Below are 12,399 nucleotides of genomic sequence, written 5' to 3' on the forward strand. Positions count from 1 at the left end.
GGCAAAGACATCGCAAACTCAACCATTTTAGATATACTTATTGCAACATGAAATATCAGTCTTGAAACACCTTAAAAATTGCTTTCCACTTCTCTTCAATAGTATCTGGAACTTTTCAGAACTAGAACCACAACCTACCCTTTGGTTTTGGATTACCTGGTTCAGCAATGTACACTCATCATTATTTATGGAATCTTTTATAATTTGTGCACTCTCTTCTAAATCAGACCAGGCAATTTTAGTTCATAAATTTATGCACTAAAACTAACTTTATCAAAACTGGTTCTCCACAACTCTAAGTATTGGATACTAGAATTATAAAAATTATCTGTGCTTGAGAAGAATTTTTGTTCCTGAATATCATTGTTTTCTTTTACTGCATAGCAATTCTTTGGAAGATGATATAAATTTGTGGGTTTTTTCCTGAAGTTGACAAATTAATTTAGAATATGTCTGAAACACTTCTAATGCTGTAATAGAATTAGCTTCCAATTTCATAACTACATTATTAAATAACTGTAGAGTACCGTATAAAAATTTCAAATACAGTTCACTTTCTAGATTTTCAAAAAAATCAAAACTTTAGGCATTTGTCACAAGATAAGAAGTATGATTTCAGGCCATCAAAAATGGAAAGATTTCTTTCTACTGCAGGTAACAAACTAAGGAACCTTGTGCTATGAGATAATATGTTTTTGTAATCTGTTTCCACAAATTCACATAACTCTTTTAAATTTCATTACTCTTACTGTATACGTGTGAAAATATTTATCAATTTTTATAACAATAACTTGTGTCCAGGGGTAGAGAATCACATGCTGTTTGTACTGAATTGTGTACAATGTGGACTGAACAACCAATTCCTAAAACAGGTCAATCTAAATCACTTTGAACTTTTCTGAACATATTTTCATCATCCACCTTTCTCTTCACACCACCAAAATTACTGTTAGTGTTATCAGCAGTATAACAAATCACGTTTTCTTCAAGTTTATATTTTTTTCACACACTGCAAAAGATACAGATTCAAAATCTGAGCAGTTTCACCTGACACTTACATCAGAATTTAAAAGTTTAACTTGAATTCCCTTCTCCAGACTGAAATAAATTACAACAATTGGAACAAGTTTTACTTCACTTCTGTTTGAGCTATCTTATTGTACTGTTACATAATTAATGTTTTCCACAGAAAGCAACGCATTATGAAATATAAATGGCGAAATAACGTTAACAATAATTATCGGCTTTGGTTCTAGCAGATGAAAATGTTGGGTCATATAACACTTTTTAACCAGTTTAGCTGTGCAGTCTGAGGTTTTGAAACAGAATTTGTGTCTAGCAGTGTGGTATGAAAATGTAGCTTCTTTAGCAGCACACCCCAGATAAAACTGTTGTTATTCCCACGTTTGACTTTAAAAAAATCTCTGTTTGCTGAAGCAGTAGCAGCAGTGTGGTATGAAAATGTAGCTTCTTTAGCAGTACACCCCAGGTAAAACTGTTATTGTTATTCCCACCTTTAACTTTAAAAAAAACCTCTGTTTGCTGAAGCAGTAGCATTAATAGCATTCCTATGTTTAGCTGTTTTCACGTGGTCTTCAATATCACCTTTAACTTTATGTGCAATAGAAAATTTTCCACTACATAGAGTGCAATAAACACGTTCATTGTTACTGTCATTACACAATTTCAAAATGTTGTATTCCTGTTTCAGGTTAATATTCAACACACATTTTCTTTTGCCCATTGTTAAACGATGAGACAAAATACGAATAGATAAAATTATCAAAAACGTGTAAACGAGTTACTTCACACACGAAAACAACACCAACACATCGCCGCTGTTGTGTTGCCAAATGACTAAAAAGCTGTGGCGAGACCGGTAACCACGCCTCCGTGAAAATAGACATCAACGATTACTGCAAGGTTGGCTGAAAGATGCACGGCCATAAGAGAATGTTTAAAAACGCGATAACTAACATAGGTCTAAAATTTAAAAAAAATCTTCTCCAGTCATAGAATTCACAAACCCCGGACATTACTAAAAAACCAGGGCCGGCCGGGCGTATGGTAAGCCTAAGTAGAAGTGTCCGAGTTTGTATTTTGAATAAAGTGACCTATTTTTATTGCTTAAAAAACAACGGATTGTGATTGAGAATACTTGTAAACTGAAAATAATTTGTAAGTAAAAATCATGCATAAGTGTGTGTTTTGTAAAACAAAAGATACAAAATTGAACAATGTATCTTTCTTTACGTACAACGTAAAATTTGAGGTTATAACTATGTAATAATAGCAAAACTTGTGTAATTACTGTGAATTCATAGTAAGTCGTTTTTCATAAATAAATAAAAAGTATTTTTTTTTCGCTTGCACCACTCATTTTACTGTGGGCAGAAAGAAATAAACGTATTAACATAATAGTCGATCTACATCAGTAGTTGGTTTTATTTATATATTTTAGTCCACATCAGATAAATTCTTGATTTTGCATAAATAATTTTAAATTTACAAAAACAAAATTAATGATAAAATACACTATTATAAAATAAAATTATTTGTATCATATATTTCATATCATAAGCCGCTAATCACCCTCGTACCTATTCAATCGTATCCCAAGGATTTTTTTTTGTCCAATTATTTGATACAGCTCTCCAAGATTCCCTATAAGGTGCTAATCGTTTAATTTCGGTATACCCCCTACATCCTACATCCCTAACAATTTGTTTTACATATTCCAAACGTGGCCTGCCTGCACAATTTTTCCCTTCTATTTGTCCCTCCAATATCAAAGCGACTATTCCAGGATGCCTTAATATGTGGCCTATAAGTCTGTCTCTTCTTTTAACTATATTTTTCCAAATGCTTCTATCTTCATCTATTTGCCACAATACCTCTTCATTTGTCACTTTATCCACCCATATGATTTTTAACATTCTCCTATAGTCCTATAGCACCACATTTCAAAAGCTTCTAATCTTTTCTTCTCAGATACTCCGATTGTCCAAGTTTCACTTCCATATAAAGCGATACTCCAAACATATACTTTCAAAAATCTTTTCCTAACATTTAAATTAATTTTTGTGTAAACAAATTATATTTCTGACTGAAGGCTCGTTTCGCCTGTGCTACATTCAGTGGTCTATCTTTGTTATTTCTACTACATTTCATTACTTTCGTTTTGTTCTTGTTTATTTTCATGCGGTAGTTCTTGCGTAGGACTTCATCCATTCCATTCATTGTTTCTTCTAAATCCTTTTTACTCTCGGCTAGAATTACTATATCATCAGCAAATCATAGCATTTTTATCTTTTCACCTTGTACTGTTACTCTGAATCTAAATTGTTCTTTAACATCATTAACTGCTAGTTCTATGAAAAGATTAAAAAGTAACGGGAATAGGGAACATCCTTGTCGGACTCCCTTTCTTATTACGGCTTCTTTCTTATGTTCTTCAATTATTACTGTTACTGTTTGGTTCCTGTACTTGTTAGAAATTGTTCTTCTATCTTTGTATATCGAATGCCTTTTCTAGGTCTATAAATACCAAGTATTTTGGTTTGTTTTTCTTTAATCTTCCTTCTACTATTAATCTGAGGCCTAAAATTGCTTCCTTTGTCCCTATACTTTTCCTGAAACCAAATTGGTCTTCTCCTAACATTTCTTCCACTCTCCTCTCAATTCTTCTGTATAGAATTCTAGTTAAGATTTTTGATGTATGACTAGTTAAACTAATTGTTCTGTATTCTTCACATTTATCTGCTCCTGCTTTCTTTGGTATCATGACTATAACACTTTTTTTGAAGTCTGACGAAACTTCCCCTTTTTCATAAATATTACACACCAGTTTGTATAATCTATCAATCGCATCCTCACCTGCACTGCTCAGTAATTATACAGGTATTCCGTCTATTCCAGTAGCCTTTCTGCCAATCAAATCTTTTTATGCTCTCTTAAATTCAGATCTCAGTATTGTTTCTCCCATTTCATCATCTTCTTCCTCTCCATTTTCTAATTCATTTCCTCCATATAACTCTTCAATATATTCCACCCACCTATTGACCTTACCTTTCATATTATAAATGTGTATCATCTTTGTTTATCACATTATTGGATTTTAATTTATGTACCCCAAAATGTTCCTTAACTTTCCTGTAGGCTCCTTCTATTTTACCAATGTTCATTTCTCTTTCCACTTCTGAACACTTTTGTTTAATCCACTCTTCTTTCACTAGTTTGCACTTCCTGTTTATAGTATTTCTTAATTGTCGTTAGTTCCTTTTACTTTCTTCATCACTAGCATTCTTATATTTTCTACGTTCATCCATCAGCTGCAATATATCCAAGGTTTTCTACCAGTTCTCTTTTTTCCGTCTAAGTTCACTTCCGCTGATTTAAGAATTTCCTTTTTAACATTCTCCTATTCTTCTACATTTTCTACCTTATCTTTTTTACTCAGACCTCTTGCGATGTCCTCAAAAATCTTCTTTACCTCCTCTTCCTCAAGCTTCTCTAAATTCCACCGATTCGTCTGACAGGTTTTTAAACCCCAGTCTACATTTTGTTATCACTAAATTATGGTCGCTATCAATGTTTGCTCCAGGGTAAGTTTTGTAGTCGAGTTGATTTCTAAATCTTTGCTTAACCATGATATAATCTACCTGATACCTTGCAGTATTGCCTGGCTTTTTCGAAGTGTATATTCTTCTATTATGATTTTTAAACTGGGTGTTGGCAATTACTAAATTATACTTAGTGCAAAACTCTATAAGTCAGTCCCCTCTTTCATTCCTTTTGCCCAGCCCGTATTCACCCACTATATTTCCTTCCTTGCCTTTTCCAATGCTCGCATTCCAATCTCCAACTATTATTAAGTTTTCATCTCCTTTTAGGTGTTTAATTGCTTCATCAATTTCTTCGTATACACACTCTACCTCATCATCATCATGGTTGCTTGTAGGCATATAGACGTTAAGAATCGTTGTCGGGTTAGGTTTTGATTTTATCCTTATTACAATGATTCTATCGCTATGCATTTTTAAATACTCTACTCTCTTCCTTATATACTTGTTCATTACGAAACCTACTCCTGCCTGCCCATTATTTAAAGCTGAGTTAATTATTCTAAAATCACCTAACCAAAAGTCGTTTTCCTCTTCCTACCGAACCTCACTAATTCCTACTACATCTACATTTATCCTATCCATTTCCCTCTTTAAATTTTCTAACCTACCAACCTTTTTTAAACTTCTAACATTCCATGCTTGGACTCGTAGAATGTTATCTTTTAATTTTCTTGTGACACCTTCCTTAGTAGTCCTTACCCGGAGATCCGAACAGGGGACTAGTTTACCTCCTGAACACTTTACCAAGGAAGACACCTCCATCATTCCTATATGAAAATGCAAAGAGCTACATTTTCTTAGAAAAAAAAGGAGCTTTAGTTTTCCATTGCTTTCAGCTGCCCAGTACTCAGAGGACTTAGTGATGTTGATATGGCCGTTTAAGTCGTCCTGACTTACACCCTTAACAACTACTGAAAGAGCTGCTTCCCTCTTTCAGGAATCATTCCTTAGTCTGGCTCTCAACAGATACCTCTCCGATATGATAACATGAATCATATGATTTTTTTACAATTATAAATGATTTAAATAAAAAGTACAATTTGTAATGAATTGTTTGAAAAAATAACAATAAGTTTAGTTGTATCTATGAACAAGAATAACCTATTGACAAAGTAATAATACAAGTGAGAAATTTGCGTTTTACATAATCATAATTAAACTAATACAACATGTAATTTATAATCATGTTCACAGAATTTTTATAAAAATACAATCAAATGAAACAAATGTATAAAATATTTAAATTGATAAAAATATTACCAAAAGAAAATACATTATTTGAATTAATCAAATGTGCTTGGTAACGGGCATAAATTATGAATAGGTCTCCTTAATGGACCGTTAGCTGGTTGTAAATCAACAACTCTTACAAGATTATCCAAGCCTGGATAAACCTGAGTGATAATTCCATATTTCCAATGCATGGATTAGTGGTAACTAATACTAAGTCCCCAAAACAAAGATTATGTGAAGGAAAACGCTTGTGCAGTAAATGGCGTTGCTGATAAATGAACGACTGAATTCAGATCAGAAACTGATTCTAAATGAATAGCTTTAGTGGTGAGACATATAAAAAGTGCTATATATGCTTTAGACCTCTGTCCACCATGGGGAATCATAATTGGACTGCCATAGTCTATTGCGCAAGTATAAAATGGTCAGGAAGGAATTACTCTGAAGGGTGGTAGTTGACCAAGCTGTTATATTTGGATTTTTGCAATATATCAAAAACATGTCGTACATTTACGAATGATAAAGGAAATAACCCTTGCCATTTATTATCCAATATTTTTGTCGAAACAAATGTTGTATAAGTTGAACACCAGCATACAAGAGTCGTACATTTTCAGCATTAATGATTAGTTTGGTGATGTTAGCATTAGGATGTAAAACAATAGGATGTTTCACTTGGTAATGTAATAGAGAGTGTTGCAGTCTGCCACCTACACGTAGTAAGCATGAATTATCCAGAAATGGATCAAGAGATATAAGTTTGCTTTGTTTGGAATTGGTTTGATTGTTAAGATTATTTAATTCATCATTGAAATTGATGTGTTGTGATTGTTGAATAAAAAAGGCAAGACAGTGGTTTAGTTCCTGAGCAGTTAAAGAACCAGAAATTCGTTCTGATTGTCTTTATTTGGCATTATGAATAAATCTGAAACAGAAACTAAAAAGTGCAAATTAAAGTATGTAGTAATGAAAATAATTCTGTGTTATCAAATACAACAGTAGATACAAATGATGTTACAATATGTTTGCGTTTTTCTATTAGATATTCACACTTATATTACAGTTATTAAAGGTAATAATATCTTTCAGCCAGTGGGCAGAAGTTTGTGATAACCACTGAGGACCAGGCCATCAAAGTGACATGTCAATTAATTTACTTGGTAAATTAACCTCTAGACAATACGTCTGCTGGATTATCAGAGGATTTGACGTAATGCCAGTTAGCATTTGAGGTAATTTGTTGAATCTCAGAAATTCTATTGCTGACAAATACTTTCCAATTAGATGGTTATGCATGAAACCAATGTAGTACTATCGTAGAATCTATGTATAAATGGATTTCATCAAATTGTATGTTTAAGGCATTAATTACCTTAAATAATAAATGACTAATTAGTAAACCTTCACAAAGTTAAAATCTTTCAAGTCAAAGTTCAAGTCTGTTTTAAGGGTGTCAATTTTGACATGGAACAAAGTAAATTAGAGGAAATTGTATTTTTAGTGTATATAGTTCTTATGTAAATATAACAGCCATTTACGTAGGCATTGGAGAATTCATGGATTTGAATAGGATTAATTTTATTATCAATATTAGGTTTGTTGGAACAATTTACTTTAATGGATTCAAATTAAATGCAGCTGTTTATATAAATTGAGCCATTGTGTTAGTAAAGTATTGGTAATGTTTCATCCCAATTAATTTTAAGTTGCCATAATGATTGCATAAAATGTTTGTGAGAATAAAAATAGGACCAATGAGTCCTAAAGGATCAAATACACGTGCTATGATGGATAGAATATTTCTTTTAGTTTATTTATAATCAATGGTATGAGTAGCTTATCTGAGGAATTATTTCATACAACTCCTAAAGTGCGTAAGTTCTGTTTTTGATTGGAAGGAATGGAAGTATTGTGTTCAGAAGTAGAAATGATATTATTATTGGAAAACCACGTATGGAGAGGAAAACCATATTGTTGTAACAATTTAGAAATATCAATTTTTAACTGAATAACTTCATCAAAGTTGTTGAACCGATTATGAGATCATCAGCATAAAAATCATTTTGAATGGACTTACATGCAAGTGGAAATTCATTTTTATTTTCAATTTGAATTAAACACCATGTGGCCAAATATGGTGCACAAGCAGTCCCATACATTACCATACATAATGCGTAGTGTTTTATTTCCTGATCTGGAGAATCACGCCAGAGTATACATTGTAAATTGGAATCACTAGATCTCATGATACATAAGTAACATCTCATGATACATTTAGTTATGTCAGAAGTAGTGACATAATTACTGATTCTGAATCTAAGCAATATGGAAATTAGATCTTCTTGAACTACAGGTCCAACTAAAAGAATATCGTTGAGGGTTAAACCATTAGTGGTTTTTGCTAAACCGTCAAAGACAACTAAAATTTTAATAGTTAAACTTGATGGTTTAAACACTGGATGGTGAGGTAAATAACACACATTTTATTTGTTAATTAACAAATCATCATGGTTGAGTAGTGACGTATGATCTAAATCTAAATAATCCTGTATGAAAGCGGAATAGTCCTTTTTAAGGTTGGAATTGTTGCGTAGCTTTCTTTTCAAAGATAAAAATCTATTTTTATTATTGATAAAGGAATCACCTAGCTGAATGTTATTATCCTTGTGTGATAATGACATGACAAATTTGCCCTGATTGTTTTGAGTAGTATTGTTTTGAAAATGTTTTTCACATGTCAAGATTTCATTTCCTGAAGAATCAGTATTAATTTCTCCAACTTTCAAAAATCGTTCAAGAATTTTGATAGATTTTTATGATTGTTCTGTACAAGAAAATATGTAACATTAGTAACATTATTGTTGCCTTTAATGTTATTAGGAAGGCAACCACTAATTATATATCCTAATTTAGTCTCCTGTAAAATAGAGTATCTGAAACTAAGAATGAATTTCCCAGCAAGGATAAGACTCAAGTAAAATTGAGCTCCAATCAGTAAGTCAGTATTATTTGCAATATTGAATTTGGGATCTGCTAAGAATATATTATGAGGAAGATTAAGATTAGAAGTGTTAAATGTAGTTGATGGAAGACAATCAGATGTTTCAGGTAAAACAGCACATTTCACCTTGAATGAAAAGTTCTTATATCAAAAGCGTAATATAAGTGTTACAATTATATTTGGATAGCGAAACCGAGTTATTTATGCCTGAAATGGATAGATAATTTTTATTAAGTTAACACCTAATTTTCAGGCAAATTTATATGTGCAAAAATTTGCCAGCTACCAGAATCTAATACGATTCTACATGAATAATAAATAATTTATTCATTATTACCATTATATTTATATAATAAATATATTATATAATTTATATTTATTATTATTAATCATTATGAATAATGATATGTCATTAGTATTACATACTAATGCTGTTGACAGCATTATATTTTCAGATGATTGATTTTTAAATGAACACCAAGTTATACTTTCAGGCTTATTGCCATCTACCTTAGAATGATTAATTTTGTCTATATGAATGAGTGTATTGTTTCTTTCCACAAATCTTACATAGAACTTTTGTATAACATTGATTAATAGAATGGTCCTTACATAAACAATTAAAACAACAATTATTATTTGCCAAAAGGTTTTTACGATCAATGAGCAAATTTAAAAATTCCTTACATTGAAATATGTAATGATTTGAATTACAAAATGAACATTGATTAAAACTTGATTTTTTATAATAACTAACACTGTCTTTTGTCTTGTTTATTAGGATTTAAATTAAAGTGTTTGGTTAAAGATTGGGTTGTATTTTTATGATGTTGTTCCTTGGTTTTGTTATCTGTATTCAATTGCATGTTTGATGTGGATGGATTAATAATTTCTAAAAGTTGTCGTCTAGAATTTAGAAATTATATAAAATCTTTAAAAGTGGGAAATTTTGATTAGACAACCTTTCCTTCCATAATCTTGAAGTATTGTAGTCCAATTCTGATGTTAGAAATTGGATGACAATAAATTCATATGTGTTAATAGGAAGTTGCATTGCTTCAAGCGAATTCACGTATGATGAAATTTCATTAATAAATTTGGATAAACTATTTACGGATTCTTTTTATTATTTAGTTATTGGAGCATTTATTAAATGTCTTTGTTAAATTAATTGCTCCATCTCCAAAATAGTATTAAATTAATGTAAATTATTGATAATGTGAACTAAATGTGAAATACTTAAATGATATTATAATGATGAAACAATGTAAATTAAATGTAATAATAAATTAAAAGATATTATGATAAATAATGTTGTAGATGTAACTGTTGCGATCCCTGGTTGTTTGAAGTTTGTTGTACATGAAGATTCTTGAAAGGTTGTAGATTATATCTGTGATGCTAGAAGATGAAAGTTGGTGATTCTTGAATGATGTTTTTTTGAAATTGTCCGCAGTCTGGTTAATTAAAAAATGTAGATTCTTGAAAATGTTGATTATGATGTATATCTGTGAAGAGGACCAAAAACTGATGTATGTTGAAAGTTGGTGCCTATTCTTTTAATAATTTAAGTCTTGATTTCTTGTTATTATAAATATTTTGTTGTGATTGAAATTTTATTTATTTACACACACATATATATATATATATTAATTGTTTGAACATGATTGAAATATAACATTAATTATGACTGTTTCATTGTAATTGTAAATATTTCTGTAGGTGAAATGAACTAAATTGTAGAACTGGAACTGAACTGGAATAAGACTGGGCTGCTGTAAGACTGGACTGAACTCTTAATGTAGTGAAGAGCTTGCGTATATAATGTTACTGGTGCTGCTGATTCATCAGGAGCCAAGTGCATCTGAAAGGAACCATATGAACTGTAGAGAGCCAAGTAATGCCATCAGGAGCTGAGTGCATTTGAAAGGAGCCAATGAAGTGTAAAGAGCCACTGAATCATTGGGAGCCAAGTGAAGTGTAAAGAGCCACTAGATCACTGGAGCTGAGTGCATCCAAATGAAGTGAAAGAGCCACTAGATCACTGGAGCTGAGTACATCCAAAAGGAGCCAAATGAAGTGTAAAGAACCGAGTGAATTCAACTGAAGCCAAAGATCTTTAGTTTAAAAATCCTGTACTAAATAAAAATTAAAGTTACAACATTTAAACAGGAGTAACAAAAAAGTGAACATTTATAAGAGTATTTCAAAATTAAATAAGTTTGAGTCTTAACAACCATATTGATAACTATGTAAGATATATTGATAAAGTGGATTTTGCTGAAGAAATGTTGTTCTGCAAATCATTAGAAAACACCACTACCTCCAAAGATTTTGGAATATAACATCTTGTGCTGCAGATGGTGCTCCTAATATGATGGGCAAGAAAAATGGCTGTTTAAAATTAATGAAAGATGGGAATCCAGAAATGCTTCTTGTGCATGGTGTTATTCATAGGGAAAACTTGGTAGCTAAAAATATTTCACCCTTTCTAAATGAAGTACTGAATTCAGTTATAAAGTGTATCAATGCTAGCTTTAATAAAAGCTAATGACAATGTGAGAATCTCTTCAAGCTATTTTGTTAATAACAAAATCAGACCATTTGAGACTTTTACTTCACACTGAATTAAGATGGCCTTCGAAAGGAACTGCTTGAAAAGATTTTTGTAACTATTTGGTACTCTTAGTGATTTTTTAAGTCACAAAGCTGAAATGAAGTATCTGTTAATGGTTGATGGTAAAGCATTTGTGAGTTATTTAGCTGATATCTTTGAAAAAACTAAATATATTAAATAACCAACTTCAAGGAACAAATAAAACTCTTGTCGATGCAAAAGCAAAGCATTTTAACAACTTAACTGTTCATAAACCATTTGATTACTTACATTTCTAATTACACTCATGTTTATGTGTAATGCTATATTCATATTTTAATGATGAAGATGAATTGATAGATAAAAAGTAATGGCTCATGACTCATAATTTATAAATGCTTTTTTAAGCACTATCTCATTTATTTTTATTTTGGTTAAGAATTTCAAATATTTTTTATATTTGATATTTTGTGCTTGTAAAAATTAAATTTTTTGCTACACTATTATTCTTTAATTCTTCCCTTTTTTTAAACAGCTCTAACATTTCAAAATAATAAACAACAAAATGTGAAATTAATGAAACTTTCCTTTCAAGACTCAAGGTAACTGTCAAATATCCATTACAATGGACTATTCAATACCACAGTTATGCCATTCAACTAAACTAATTATAGAAACCCTTATTCAATTACTATAATAAAATTATATATACAACTTGTTTTGTTCGTTTGGTATTTTGCCTTTGACGAATTTACTCAAGTTATTCAAGAGTTTTGAGGTCTTGGATTTTATGTGCTACAAGTAAAAATTGGCAATAATGGATTAATGAATTATTATGTATAATATCTGTTCTGTTTCCAATATGCAAAGTCGATTCTGTCGTGTATTAATTGCAACTGAGGGTGAATGCATGTCCATTCAAGCTAATGTAGTATCTAATGTAA

At 31.1% G+C, this 12,399-nt stretch overlaps 1 long non-coding RNA gene across 1 annotated transcript; it reads left to right on the top strand.

Moving 5' to 3' along the window:
- The first annotated feature begins 1,871 nt into the window (after positions 1-1,871).
- Positions 1,872-11,827, top strand: LOC142324002 (uncharacterized). Its single transcript, XR_012756197.1, has 3 exons — positions 1,872-2,178; positions 6,948-7,090; positions 10,582-11,827. It is a non-coding gene; the product is annotated as an uncharacterized LOC142324002 (long non-coding RNA).
- Positions 11,828-12,399: the final 572 nt, after the last annotated feature.

The sequence above is a fragment of the Lycorma delicatula genome, chromosome 4 (genome assembly GCF_047948215.1).
Source record: "Lycorma delicatula isolate Av1 chromosome 4, ASM4794821v1, whole genome shotgun sequence".
In the NCBI taxonomy this organism is placed as follows: Eukaryota; Metazoa; Arthropoda; class Insecta; order Hemiptera; family Fulgoridae; genus Lycorma; species Lycorma delicatula.